Below are 16,200 nucleotides of genomic sequence, written 5' to 3' on the forward strand. Positions count from 1 at the left end.
GAAAATCATAACAAATGCCTCTTAAGGGGGCTTTTTTAATTAAAAAAACACCTAAAAAGAAGTCGTTGAGCTCAGGAATCTTTGGAGGCATTTTTTAACAAAAGCCCCCTTAGGAGGCATTTATGAGCAAATGCCTCTTGTGGGGGCTTTTCTGACACCTATAGAAGATACCTTTCAGTATAAATAATCAATTTAAAAAATATTTTAATTTTATGTTTTAAATTTTTAAAATATAAATGTAATTTTCAATATATAAATTTTACGTCAATCATTGTTAATATTTAATTTACATATTTAAAATTAATATTCAATAAAAATCATTTAATTCTTTTTTATTGTCGTAAGTTTTTTTATTTTATTTGTAAGAAATAAATTATTTTGTTACCAAAATAATAAAAAAAATAATTAATGTTAACGTGATAATAAATTTATAAATGTTAACATGAAGTTAAAGAAATTAATATTGTATGAGGATGCTGATTGCTTGTGGACAAAGGCTGATTAAGAATAAGGAAACGACCCCTGTGGAAGCGTTTATTTGCACAAACGCCCCCTATGGAGTGTCTGTGGAAAATGCCCCCAAATGTTTCAATTTTTGAGGCGTTTATGTAAAACGTTTTAAATGAAACGCCTTAAAAGGGCAACTTTTTTGTAGTGCTAGAATACATAAAAAAAATATAAGAATATATAACAAAATTTAAAAAAAAATCAGGGATTTAAAGTTTTATTTTTTAAAAAAAAAATCTCGTCCAACCACTTTTCAAGTGCTACTGCCATTAACGATGACCCTAATTCTTTCCTTTTAAAAATTGTGAGGTATGATAAGTACACGTCTCAATTGAGTTATAATATACATAAAATTTTCAAATTCAAATTTCTAATTATTTGTTTAAGTGAGTTAGAGCACTGTCATTTAATCAACTTAAATTGGTTTCTTGACCCTATTTCTTTCTTTTTCTTCTTCTTCTTGTTGGCCTGAGACCCTATTTCTTATTCACATCTTCCCTGTCTGCTTAAATATGTGGAGAGAAATTACTATGGATGGCAAATCCGAACTCCAATGACGATATGATTCCATGTATATCCATCAAATAATTAAATTGTAGATTCTTCAACTCGTAATAAATATATCTTCTCTCTAGAAAATAGGAATATCTTTCTCTCTCCCCGTCTCGCATCTCACTGTACACACATGAATAAGAGAAGGTTAATAATTTTAAGGGTAAAAATACTTAAAATAAATAAAAGGATAAAAATACCCATAACTTTACATGAGTAGATGTAAAAATGACTAAACCGTTAATTTTGACCTTATGATGTTAACTTTGATCGTTAAATGCTAATTATACATGTCAACTTTTGTTGATGTGGACTAATAAAGGGGTGAAAATACTTACGAAGTCATCGACCAAAAACAAAAATACCCATAATATTATTAGAGTTAGTGCAAAAGTAACCAATCCATCAAATCCCTTAAATGTTGACTGTTTAGCTGATACTTAAGCAGAAGTTAATTATTTTTTGCTGACACAGACAAAAAATATTCTCAAATGAGATTCTTTGAAGGTTAATCAGTCATTATATAAATATCATGTGAGAAAATATCGTTTTGACAGAATATCAAATTAAATCGCTTGTTTCTTTATAACAGTGACAAAAATCATTTGAAAATTTTGAACATATCATGAATGAAATTGCTTAAGGTTGTGACAATGTTCTTAAGATAGCGCGGTGTAGAAGGTGTGCTCAGTTTTGATCTTCGAATGTATACAATCTATCTCATTAAGTTGAATATCAGGTTTTGCAGACAAAAAAATGAGTGGAAATGGAGGGAGGGAGGAAGGGGTCGAGATATGTGGCGATGAAAGAAACTATGTAGCATGAATTTTGACGGATTATTCACTAATTATGGGTACTCATATAATTCTTGATCAACATTAGTAAAAATTCATCCAGAAATATTTTTGGTCTACATCAGCAAAAAAAAAAATAGTCAACTTCTACTTTGATGTCAACTAAACGGTTAACATTTAAAGAATTTGATAGATTGATTACTTTTGCACCAACTCTTGTAATGTTATGGGTATTTTTGTCCTTGGCTGATGATTTCGTGGGTATTTTTGCCCCTTTATTAATCCACATCAACAAAAGCTAACACATGGTAAGTACTATCAGTATTTAAAGGTTAAAATTAATAATATTAGGTCAAAGTTAACAGTCTGATTACTTTTACACCTACTCATGTAACGTTATGAGTATTTTTATTTTTTTTCTCACTTTAGGATACTAGATACCCCTGATTAATCACTTTATGGATATATTTTCCCTTTTATCTTAATTTTAAATATAGTAAAATATGGATAATGATCACAATTAAATCTGACTGAAATCAAACATGTAACCTACATATCTCTAAAAATGTGGAAAGATCTCGATATGCTCACGGGCTTTTTTTTTTTTTTTTTGGGAGGGGGGCCTGGGAGGTCAGAAATCCCCAGCATACGCGGATTCGCTGCGGTTTCAGATGGTTTTAATTAAACCAATCACAATATCGGAATATTCAATGTACTTGAATTTTATGTATGTAATTAAATCATTCTTTTTGGCCAAAGCTTTAAATTCATAAAATTAGACTCTGTTTTGATGTGGTGACGATAACTAACGATAGCTTTTTAAGGGACTTAAGGATGTTTCATGTTTGGTATCATACATGAGTATGTTTATTTGTTGGGTACAATGGGATATATGGACATGACTCACTGCTTATCAATGTGATGAGATATGAATTTAAATTTTAATTTAGATGGTTTAAATTTAAAATATTATTTTATTTTATATTTATTAAAATATAAATTTATAAAAATTATAAAATAATTTTAATATTTTTTTCTTTTCAATCTAGATTAACACTAGATTAAATTTAAATTATGCATAGTATATTTTGATACTCAATATATAGAAATTATAAAAATTTTAATATTAAATTGGACCTCCAAGTTAAATCTAGACCAGATAAAAAATAAAAAATATTAAAATTATTTTATAATTTTTATTTTAATAAATATAAAATAAAAATATATAAAAATACTTTAAATTTGGATTATCCAAATCAAAATCTTAATCATTCAAATCAAAACATGAATGGTCTAAATCTCATCACTATGACGAGCACCCAAGATGAGTCCTGGGATGTTTAATGATGCACAGCTGTTTCCATATGGAGTTTCAAATTCAGGTTTATATAAATACAGAAATTATCTTAAATAGAGCCGCCTCTAATCATATTTACTTTAAAGTTATTTATCACCTTTTTTGATGGATATTTTATTTAAAATTAATTAATGAATTCTTTTGCAGATATAATATACTTAAATTTTGTCAACAAAAATTATTTTAGTTAGTAAGAATTTGGACTATAACCCTATGAGGTCATGAAATCAAAACATGTTTCAACATGTAAAGATATTATTAGTCGACAATATGTAAATACTCTTATAAATGCTCTTTGAACATGAAGGCATTTCTTGATCCTAAAAAATCCTGGGATCCAACTCATCTAATTTTTTATAAAAAAATATACCTAAATTTTGTGGTATGTAATACACATGTTTATACAAGACTAGCACAAACTAACATTGCATGTGTTTTGATTCAGTTTTTATTGATGGTTAATTTTTTGGTGATGGATTTATGAATTTTTCATTCCCTGATTAATTACCTATTTATTTTTATTAATAAATTTTTACTAATTCTAAATTAAGTTCAGAAAGAGAAAGGAGAACAATGAAGCGTTCTCCAGCAGAAAAGATTCAATGCATACATCACGTGTGTGTGGGGAGAAACCTAACAAGGAACACTACTTTGGGTGAAAGAAGTTGGTAGATTACTTGACAAGTGACAAGATGGTCAAATTAAAGAAGATAAAATGAAATTAGCGAGAATGACAATTAAGTCTTAAAATGTTAAATTAATAACAGTTAAATCTTTAATAATTTTTTTAAAATATAAGTTAAAAATATCAATCTAGATTATTATAATTTCAGGAGTTTTGATAGCAAATAAATATTTAAGTATCAAATATAACTTTTAGATTGTAATAAAAAAAATTTTTATAATTATTTGAATTGATATTTATAATTTATTTTATAAAAAATTTTGTCAAAAACTTAACTATCATTAATTTATTCCTTTGAGATCTAACTGCCATTTTCCTAGGAAATTTTAAGTTACTTCATTATACTATTGCCCCCTGTGATATATATATATATATATATATATAAGATTGTACCTAATATTAATATTTACATATACATATATGAGTTAAAGAGTAAAAATACGCATTAATTTTTTCCCAATAGCATCCAGTATCCTTAGGTGCAAAAAGGTACAAAAGTACTTTTAATGTTGATGAAGTAAGCACAAAAGTACCCAAATAGATGTTAAATTTAACTAACATCTGTTAACATTAACCATTAAAAAAGGGAGAAAACATAAGATACAAAAATATTCATAAACTTAATTTTTATCTAGAAGCTTTTGATATTTTTAAATTAATAATGGTACATATAGGTACCCATTAACTTTATAAAAAAGCTACATAGCCATGCTCGATCCTAGCAACTCAGGTATTTAAACTTATTTGAGTTGGTCTGATATGTAAAATGGTTTTTAATTTTTTAGTTGATTTCAATTTTTATCTTAAAAATTAATATTTTTATTGTTTATCTAATTTTAATTTTAATTTTATTAATAATAAAAAAGATATCGAGTATTTGAGTTTAGCTCATTCGGGTTTGGGATTGACACATATTTATTCTGACTTATTTAAGAGGCCTGAATAAGCACAAATTTTAAAAAAATTCTAAACTCTCGAGCTTAATATTAAAATTTTTTGGGCTTATTTAGGCTAGCATGTTAGGTTTAACCAAAATTATTAGATTTAACATTTCTTGATATGTTAAAATAACTTAATGTCTACCGTGAAATTCTAAAAATATAATTTAGTGGATTGAAAAAGGTTGGCTTATTAATCTGAATTAAGCTCAAACCCAAATGAGCTAAACCCTAATATTCAAAAAATTTTATTATTAAAATATATATACAAATTGAAAAATTTTAATTTTAAAGATAAAAAAGATAAATATTCAAATTGACTAATAAAATAAAATAAAATAATATTTTATAATTCAGCTATTCATGCTAGCTCGAATAAACCTAAAAGCCTTAGTTGTTAGGAATGAGTTTAGTGGCTTTTTTTTATAAAGTTAATAGACATTTATATACCATTGTTAGCTTAAAAATACTAGAAAAACCTAAATCAAAAATTTATGAGTGTTTTTATACCTTATGTTTGCTTCTTTTTGTTAATAACTGTTACTGTTAATTGACATTAACAGATAATTTGGACACTTTTGCATCCACTTTATCAACGTTAAGAGTACTTTTATCCCTTTTTTTATTTAAGGATATTGGGTATCTTTGGAAGAAAAGTTCATGAATATTTTTATCCTTTAATTCTTTATATATAGAGGATGTGCCTTATTATTTTTTGTTTTTTGGTACATAGAGGAGCCTTATTCTGATAATGAGCAAGTAGCATTAAACTTTTTTAAGTAATTGCCTTTTAATTTCTCTCTTTTTTCCTTTTTCTACTCAGGAAGTTATACTTTTCGTTAGTGACGAACGGCGTGATTTATTCATTTTCATATTCCGTGCAAAATATAACGTAGGCGCACCTTTTAGTCAATTATAATTTGATTTATTGGGTTTATTATTGCTGGTCATGGATTTTGTCAACCTTTAGATGCAAGGGTCTTAGATTGTAGTTTTATGTTTTATTTATTCATTTGTTTGTGTTCTTCACGGAACTAAAATATTCTTTCATAAAATTTTATTAATGAAATTTGAATGTATCATGTAGTGGCATCTTAATTTATTAATTTTTTAAAGGTTCCATATACCTTCGCATACATACATATACTTTCACTAAATAAATAGAATATTAATATCATGATATAATTAAAGGACTTAATATATGCAGGCAGCTAGCTACTATGCATCTTCTATGATAATTTAATTAGTGTTGTGAGTTGTGAAGTGCATGGGAGGATTGGGAGCTAGCAATAGCTTTTTCTAAATTAAAAAAGAGAAAATACATGGCATACGGCAAATCATATATAAACATGCCAATACGTGAGTGGCCACTAAATAGCAACTTTTTTTTTTAAGGATTAATAAGTAAATAGAACTCTAAACTTTTATTCAAAAATCGCCCTAAATTCTAAACTCTTAAAATATACAAAATAAACTCTTAAAATTTAAATTCATAATAAAATTAATCATGACCATTAACTTTTTAACATCATTACTATCCATGCAAGAACTATTTATGATTTATTTTTTTATGAATTTAATTTTGATTGTTATGATCTTGTGTGAACAATAACGGTGGTAAAAAAAAATAACGCTTAGGGGTTAATTTTGATATGAATTTAAAAATTTAAAATTTATTTTTTATATTTTAAGAATTTAAGGTTCAAGATAATTTTTAAGCAATAATTCAGAGTTTTATTTGCTCATTAATTTTTTTTTAATTTTAATCATTCAAATCTATTTCTTAGTGGGCAGCATTCATTTTCCATCTTTGGAAAAAGAGGGCATAAAATGGATATAGGTTCACCTTCTTATCAAAACTATTAAAGATTATAAAACCCAATGTGGAGAGAGGGAATAAAGCACCAAGTAATAATAAATTAACATGACCTTATATATATATATATATATATATATATAATATTTAGCATAGAACGAAACCACATTAATCGGACAGATGCAACCGCACTTACTGGCTGCGAGTTTAATTCACACGACGCATCCATCTTTGAGCAACAACAAAACAAGTAATATTCAACATTAATATATATTCATGTTTGATTAAAAAAAATATCATATATATAATAATGAGAAAAATTAATTAATCTACTGGTCGTTCTAATTTTCTTAATTTTTAATTATGTCATTGTGATTTATTTTATTTTAATCAAGTTTTTATACTCTCTTTACTTTTTAATATAAGGTGAAGTTTAAAGGGAGAATGATAGATAGGTCTCAAGGAGATCAATTAATTTAAATTAGTTTCCAACTACTTTTAAAAGTGTCAAATTTTAGGGATTTGTAAGTTTGGCTCTTAATTTTATAATTTTATTGTAATGAATTTGTAATTTATTTTTGAATTTCAATATAGTTGAATAATAAATAAATTTATTTTTTCTATTCAATTTTAAAACAAAAATTACAAATTCATCGTAATGAAATTACAAAATTGAAAGCTAAATATACAAATTTCTAAAGTTTAATATTTTGAAATTGGATGGAACCTAATTTAAATTAATTGATTTCATTGAGACCTATCTATCATTCTCCCAAGTTTAAAAGCTTTTATGGTTCTTAATATAAAGTAAAATTAGAGTGATTAATTAATGCATTTTTTTAAATTTTACTCCTTGTTTATTTATTATCATTTAAATTTATAGACAACAATTTATTATATATGATTACTAATTGTAAAGAAAGGTAAAGTTAAAAATTTACATATACGTTAGTCAAATAATAAACCAGCTTATAATTTATAAGGTTATGAGTTTAATCCTTACCATTAATGTGAGGACATTTTTAACGGGTGATGTAATGCTATTAAAGCCCTAAAACATGCCCTAACCTTTAGTGAACTATCTCCATCCAATATTTACTAAACTTTGTAAATGCTGCTTGCGTAAATTTAATGTTAGGTATATGAGAGGTTGGATTATATTTTCTTAAAAATTATCCTTAATTTACCCAACGGGAGGAACGCCTCACCCATCCAATACATTCACAAAGAATTCAACCTGCAATTTCACACTAAGAAATATATATTGGCTATTGTAAAAAAAAAAAAGAAATATATATTGGCACATACTCCATTCGGTCCTTATTATAGGAAACTTTTAACATTGCATGCATTTTAAAGAAAAGTTAATTCGTTTTGTATTATAAAAAAATAAAATGTACTTTTATTTTTACCCTTTGCTTTAAATAATAATGCAACTACATTAAATACCTTTACACTAATTAAGAAAGGATAAAATTAAAAAAAATAATTTAATTATTATAAGGTATCCTATATTTTGGACTAAAAATTTCTCCTAGAAGGTGTTTATAAATGAGATCAGAAGAAGTAAGTGTCAAGAGATATGTTGGATTAATATAATTAGGACATATGCACATAATAATGGCACTTAATAACTTATGAGATATCATGGTCACAAACAAATATTTAAGAATATTGGAAAGAAGCCATGCGCAGGATCCAGGTAAAGGATAAAGAAAGCTGATTAGTGAAGATGCATGGATATATATATATATATATATATATGAAATGGACAGGAGTCAAAGAGCTATAATTAAGTCGAGTGTTTAATTAACCAAAGTTGGATTAAATGATCAACACACAAACACCCACTTGCAAAGTTGCATTAATTGCGTTTGGTATTGGTGGTGACTGTATGTGCCAAACATGAGAATATTCCACGCTACTTATTTTATTCCACTTCCGCCGAACCCCCACTTCCTTAATTATCACCTTTGTGTGTGTGTGTGTGTGTGTGTGTGGAGAGAGAGAGACAAGAAAGTTGTATAAAAAAGGAAAAGAATAGGTCCATTAGTGAAAATTTGGCCCATACTTTGAAGATATATGAGTTTAAGTCGTGATGCTAAGTAGAGATAGTGATTTTGTAATTATTTATGTATATATCACTCCAGTTTCTGTTTCATATAACACACGTTTAAACATCTCACTAAAATCTAAGAAAGGTGATAAGTTGTTATTTTTGTCTAGAAGTGAAATAAATTTTTGATTTTATAATTCATATTTAAATGAAATTTTTATATTTGCCTAACATTCTTTTTCATAGTTAATTATTTTAAATATGGGTAATATTGAATAAATTTATCACTCCCTTTGTTTAGTATTATAAAACATTTTTTTTGAAGTATTATGTTAAAAATATATAAGGCATTACGAGTTTTTCAAAGTATAATTAATAATGTTTATTTAAAAAAACTCTTGATTAGGAGTGTAGTTAATAATATTTTTTAATTAAGACACTTTATTAAATAGGAACAAATACAAAAAGAGTGTGCAATTTTAAGTAATACTGAAATGAGAAAGTTAAATAATTAATATTTCATCAAATGACTTATAATAAATATTATTCATCTTTTTGAAAAGGTGTCTTATAATAGAAATTAGAGGAGTATTTTTAAGTAGCTATTAGAGCTTGTTTTAATATTAGCGAATTTTTCTTTGGCACACAACGCAATATATGCATACAAGGCATTAATAATTCAATATAGAGGTCGGAAATATTTCCAACATAAATTAGATTGAAAACTCACAAGTTCCATACACATGAATCTGTGTCTGGTCTCATGAGTGAGCTTCAAAGCCATAACCCAAACGATACATCTAGTTTTTTCCCCAACCATAATATTATTCGTATTTTGTGTAAATATGTCTATACATGAGAGTTTAGAACGATACAGCTATAGTCTCACTCATATAAATAAACAGAAGATAACAATATATATTCGGATATTATTCAAGCTCAGATCATGTTGAATCATCGTATGATTGCTTGTTGTCCTTTTTAGATCATTGCACGTATCAATAAATTTATTAGTTAAGTAACTAATTTTTTAAATTTGTCCACGATTTTAATAAATGAGAGATAAATTTGTTAAAGATAAGTATAATAAAAGGAAGGGAGTATTATTTTTAAATTAATTTCCTTAAATTATTATCGTCTCATCTTAATCTTTCTCCACTTAATTGGTCTAAGTGGATATGTTTTGTCATGACATGATAGAGGAGAAAGTCAAAGCAACAAGGAATACTAATGGAAAAAATAATAATAAATCCTTGAGAGACAAACATAAGAGGTTCTCATCGATCACATGAATGATGATTATTTCAAGTAGCATTCCAAAAAGGCTTTTATCATATATTTCAACGTTGTGATTATTATCATGTCGTGGATAAAGATGCCACATGCTCACCGAGAACAATTTGTAAGTATGCAAACATTCGTGAAAACATTTATATAATGAAAGTTGAGAAAGAGGGGGTTAATATATACTCCCTCTCACCCTTCAATAAAATAATTATTTATTTTTTAATTAATTTTATTTTTTTATATTTATCTCTATTAAATATTCTATAATAAATATAAAGTTATTATCTTAAAAAAAATAATAATTACACCTCAAAAAATTAAAAATACCTTACATTTTTCTAACATTCAACTTTTCAAAAAATGCATTACATTTTTGAATAGAGAGAGCATATATATATTGTTAAATCTCCTTTAAAACATTGCATGAATAATTGATAACAATCAAAAGTATAATTAATGTAAAAATGGAAGATGAGAATTCATTTGTTAAACAATACCCTCTCTCATCTTTTTTATAAATCAATTCTAGCATATTTTATTAGAATAAAAAAATTAAATTTCATTAATTCTATCTTAAAATTTAATAATTTTTTACCTCTACTTTAATAAAAAAATTATTTTTAATAATTTTTTCTAACATTTAATAAGAGTAAAAAAGTAAAGATAAATATAGAAATAGTGAAGTACCTTATAAATGGACCAAAATTAATTTTCTCTTTTTACTTTATAAATAGGATTAGAGAAGTATATCTAGCAAAGTTGTTAAACTTGCATGTTTAAGTAAACTCATGATAGGGATGCAAATTCGAAACGTAGGCTTGAATTGTCAGCTCGAAAGAGTTTATCTCTATTAATAAATAATTTAAAAGTACATAATTAAATAATTAAAATATAAAATATGATCATAATTTAATTTAAATATATTTTAAATATAAACCATTGAAATTAAATCTATCTATATTCATATATTATTATACTCAACATAGAAATTTTAAAATAGGGAAACTTATTTTTGAATTTTTTTTTCTTTTTTATTAATTTTATTTTTTAGTTTTATTTTTAATTGAACCGGACCCTACCGTTTTTATAAATCAAGTTCTATACAATATATACCTATCTTGATCATCAAGTTTATAAGCAGATTGATACAATTTTATAAGTTAAAAATATAAAAATAGTAAACTCGAAGAGTCACCTCACAAGTTTAACAAAGGTTTATCTAGTTTGAGTTTATGAATAAGTTAACACAATTTTATAATTTAAAAATATGAAAATGATAACCCTATAGAGTCAATTTGAAAGTTTGACAACAATAATATTTAGATCAAATGAACAAAAAAGAAAATAAATACATTTAGTTAGTGTTTTTTTGTTGGATATCTTGCGTGATTATTTCAAAAACATTATTTTGGTAACCTCAAGATTTTAACGAGTTTAATTTGGAATCAATTTTAGTAACCCAATTCATTTTCAAGAAATACTTAAATAGGTAGGGTGCACCTGTCATTTATAATTTGTCCAATTAAAATGTTTCAAGTAATCTAAATAAATTTTGTGTGACAATTTTTTAATTAATTTTATTCTTATAACAAAATATAAATTTAATTTCTTGCATTTTATCTCTCTACTATCATTAATATCAAAATTTATTTACATTCAATACCATTTAAATATCATATTTTTATTGGATCGATCACAAATCACATGGTACACCTAATTTATCTAAAAATTTCTCTTCATTTTCTTATTCATTATAAGATAGCTGTATATCTTTGTGTTACTGTATATAATAACTAGATTTGCACGGAAATATTTTTTCCACTTGTATATAATTATTGTAAAAACTTGTTTGAGATATTTTTGAGTATTTATAAGGACCTTTTATCATTTAAAGGGTAAATATAAAATTAAAAAAATTTAAAATAATTTATTTTGTGCACTTGTAACATGTTACTTTATAGAAATTTAAATTTAAATAAAAATTATTCTATTTTAAAAATTATTTTACTCATATTTATTAAAGATATAAATAATAAATTATTTTTATGGGTTAAGGTTTAATTTTACCCATATACTTATTTTTTTAGGAGTACTGGACACTTTATACTATTAAGTAGAACAATTTTACTCCTAACTTATTTTTCTAAAGAGCAAAAAACCCATTCTATCAGCCAATCATTTTTTTTTTTTTTCATTTTTTGCTTATGTGGCATGTGTGTGGAGCTTATACACAATGACATATAAGATTGATACCATGTCCTTTTTGTGCTAAGTTGCTCCTAAATTCTTTTTCAAAGAGCGCTGAGCACTCTAAAATCTTTTTTTAGCAGTGTTAGGTACCCTGAAGTCTTGTTAAAATAAAATTTAATAAATATTATTAAAATATTAAATATTTCAATATTTATTAATTTAAATACTATTATTTAAAATATTACACCACCCAATTCAATATTTTAATATTTTATAATTTTGTATTAAAAATGAAAGGAATAAACCTCCAAATTAGGAATGAATTTTTTATTCTCATCTCTCCATTTTTCATCTGTTAAATAACTTTTTTTTTGTAGCATAGTAAAGGAATAAGAGATATCTTTTAAAAAATATTTTTGTTAGCATATTATTGGTCTTGATTTGTCATGTTTATGATTTACTCCTAACACTATAACGTACAGAAAGTATTAAATTTTGATAGTGTAATATTTTAAAAAAAGATTGTTAGTTAATCAAAAAATTTAAAGAAAATGACTTAAAAATTTAAGAAACTTAACTATTATTAAAAATATAAGTTTCCACACCATAAAAGGCATAACAATTTGAGTACTGTCTTTAAAAAAAGATCAAAGATTAATATATAAAAAATAAAAAGTCATTTATAAATTTATAAAATGCTTGTTTGAGTTGTTAATATTTAAAAAGAAATTTATAAATTTTGAATAAATATTTTAAATAATAATATTTAAATTATTAAATATGAAAATATTTTAATATTTTGAAAATATTTATTAAATTTTATTTTAAGAAGATTTCAAGGTGCCTAGTGCTCTTAGAAAAAGACTTTAGGATGTCTAACACTTTTAGAAAAAAATTTAAGGATAAATTAGCACCAAAGGACATAGTCGAAATCTTACTTATCACTATGTTGAACCCCACACACATACCACATAAGCAGAAGACAATAAAGTTAATAGTCTTTTAATAAAAGGGCATTTTTAGTCCTTGAAAAAAATACTTTAGAGAAAAAATTACTTCACTTAAAAGTATAGCTGCACAATACTCCTACAAAATAAGTACAGGGATAAAATTGAATCTTAATCTTATTTTTATTTCAAAATATGTTGTTCCTGTAATAGATTTAAGAAGGCAATGCCTACATTTGTACTATTCCTTCAATTGATGTGAGGGGAAACTTTGAAATTGTATTAAAGAATAAGTTTTCTATTAAATTTTACTCCATAATTAATTGAAGAAAAAAATTTATTCTCCAACAAATATGATTAGATTCGTCACTATTTTTTTTGGCTAAATTTCTAAGCTACAATTCCTATTTTACAATGTATTGCCCTCATGTATACTAAAAATTATAAATATTTTCTTTAATTTAGCATATCATGCAAATAAAATTAGCTTATTTTCTTTAAGAATTTGTTGGCTGATGCATTATGAGAAAAATAAAACATGTGTCATAATGAATCACACACTACAATTTATGTCATAATAATATTTATGAATCATAATTATAGCCAAAAATAAAAATAAATATGAATAACAATTTTAAATTAAGCAAGTAGAGTAATCAATATTATAGTGTTATTTATTAATCCTATATATGCCTATAATAATAAAAAAATGAATAAGAGAAGTTTAGGATTAGAAAATATGCAATGAAAAATAAATTTGTCAACCTCATAGAATTAAATGTAAAATATATTATTGCAATGTTTTTAGCAGGCTTTTGAGTTGTGGTATATTTTTATATATTAATAATAAATTTGTTATCTCATGCATATTAATAATATTCACAATAATTTATTTTATTTTCTCGTATATTATTTTACATTTTGTTATTTTGAAATGAAATTATATTTTATAAGTTAAATTTTGAAAATTTTGTATTATTGTATATAAATTAAAATTTAAATAACTGGTTATATGTTAAATGTTTTTCCAGATACATATTGAAAACATAAATAACATCCCCTACATATTAAAAAATGGATTTGAATTCTTTAAAGTTAATTTCTGTAAATTTTATTGAAGTTTTATTTTAAATATTTTTATTTTATTATTTATAAAATATAAAAATTTTCCTTTGTTTTCCTTAAAAGGAAAATTTCACAGAAATTCATAGACATTAATTTCAAAGAATTTAGATCGTAAACAATCATATATAAAAATTTGGTACCTGTATATATTAAAAATATAAAAAATAATTTATTATTTCTATATATGTTATTCTCATATAAATTAAAATTTTAAAAATAAAACATTCCATTTCATACCTATACAAAATACAACCAATAAATAATATATCTCATACCTATCATTCTATCATGAAGCCCAAATGATATTTTAACAATAACAACAACACATGACATTTTAACATACAAAATATTTTTTATATCATTATTATTACTTATTCAAGTATAGATGAACAGTAATAATAATGCTTTACATAGATATAAATATAAAAGATAGTAGTCATGTCTTCCTAATTCCTCCAAACCAAAAACCACCTTGCTTGTTGCTAGTCCTTATTTCCTTTCTCTCTACTTCTTCTGTTAAAAAATATAAAGTATTTTTTGGAGAGTTGAATATTAAAAAATATAAAATATTTTTAATTTTTTGAGGTATAATTATTATTTCTTTAAAAAGTACTCCTATTAATTATTGACTTTATATTTATTATAAAATATTTAATAAAAATAAATATAAAAAGATAGAATTAATTTAAAAATAAATAATTATTTTATTAAAAATAAAATTTAATTAAAAATATTTTATTTTTTTAAATAGAGAGAGTATTTATTTACAAATTTATGTTTTTTTAGTTCTGACTTGTTCATTACGGAGGATTTGTTTATTTGGAGTATCTTTTGATGTGACTCAAAACATTTTTAAATAACTATTCTAATTTTTTAATTGCCTACAATCTTATAGATAAAATTTTGTCTACCCACTTCCGCCCCAAATGGTTTTATCACTTTTCATCGTGACAACGTGAAACTTGAAAGGATAAAAATGCATTTATACTGCAGGCTACTTGGTCCAATTTGAAAGGCTTATAGATCTTAACATATTGTTATGATTTGAAGATATACGATGTAATGATTCACCAAAAAAAAGAAAAAGAAAGTATACGATGTAATGTTTAGTTATTTTTCTTCTTGATTTTGAGATATTGGATTCATTTTTCATTGTGTTTAAAAAAAATTTATGTGTATTATTTTGCATAAGGTAAGTGGTTGAGCTTCATGGAAATGCTTGAGATCCTATGCATGGAAAATCTCTTAACTTTAGATAAAATTTTGCAGACATTTAAATATGTTGTAGTTTAATGTCTTATATTTTTAATGATACATTACAACATTGCGATACTTGAAACAATTATTGTTTATATACTTATTATTTATTGGTTTAAGTTTATACAAATATAAACAATGAACTCAATTAGATACCCTCTACATTAAAAAAATAAGGCATTTTTAATTCAATTGTATCCCCATAAAGTAGTTAATTATTTTTAAATTAACCCTATCTTTTCATATTTATTCTCATTTAATAGAGTGTCTCATCTTGAAATAAATATAAAGTGATTTATTTAATAGGAATACTTAAAAAAACAATAATTATACATTGAAAGACTAAAAATATCTTACATTTTTAAATATTTAACCTTTTAAAAAATGCCTTATATTTTTAAATGAAGAGAGTATATTCTTTTTTAGAATAAATACTTGTATATCCATATGCATATGCTAACTCATAATATAATTTTATTAACCAAGAAACTATTGATATATAGAATAATATTAAACATATTTTGATTAAATATTACAATTGGTAAAAAAGATTAAGTTTACTATTTATGTATTTTGACAGTCAAAGTTGTTGAACGACTTCATTTACAGGTGTCAAAAGTATTTTATAATCATCATTATTAATGGCTGTTAAAAATTGAATACTAATTTGGTATGAGAATTTTTGACAA

The sequence above is a fragment of the Prosopis cineraria genome, unplaced genomic scaffold (assembly GCF_029017545.1).
Source record: "Prosopis cineraria cultivar Desert tree isolate PC_DT_omini unplaced genomic scaffold, ASM2901754v1 PC10, whole genome shotgun sequence".
Classification (NCBI taxonomy): Eukaryota; Viridiplantae; Streptophyta; class Magnoliopsida; order Fabales; family Fabaceae; genus Prosopis; species Prosopis cineraria.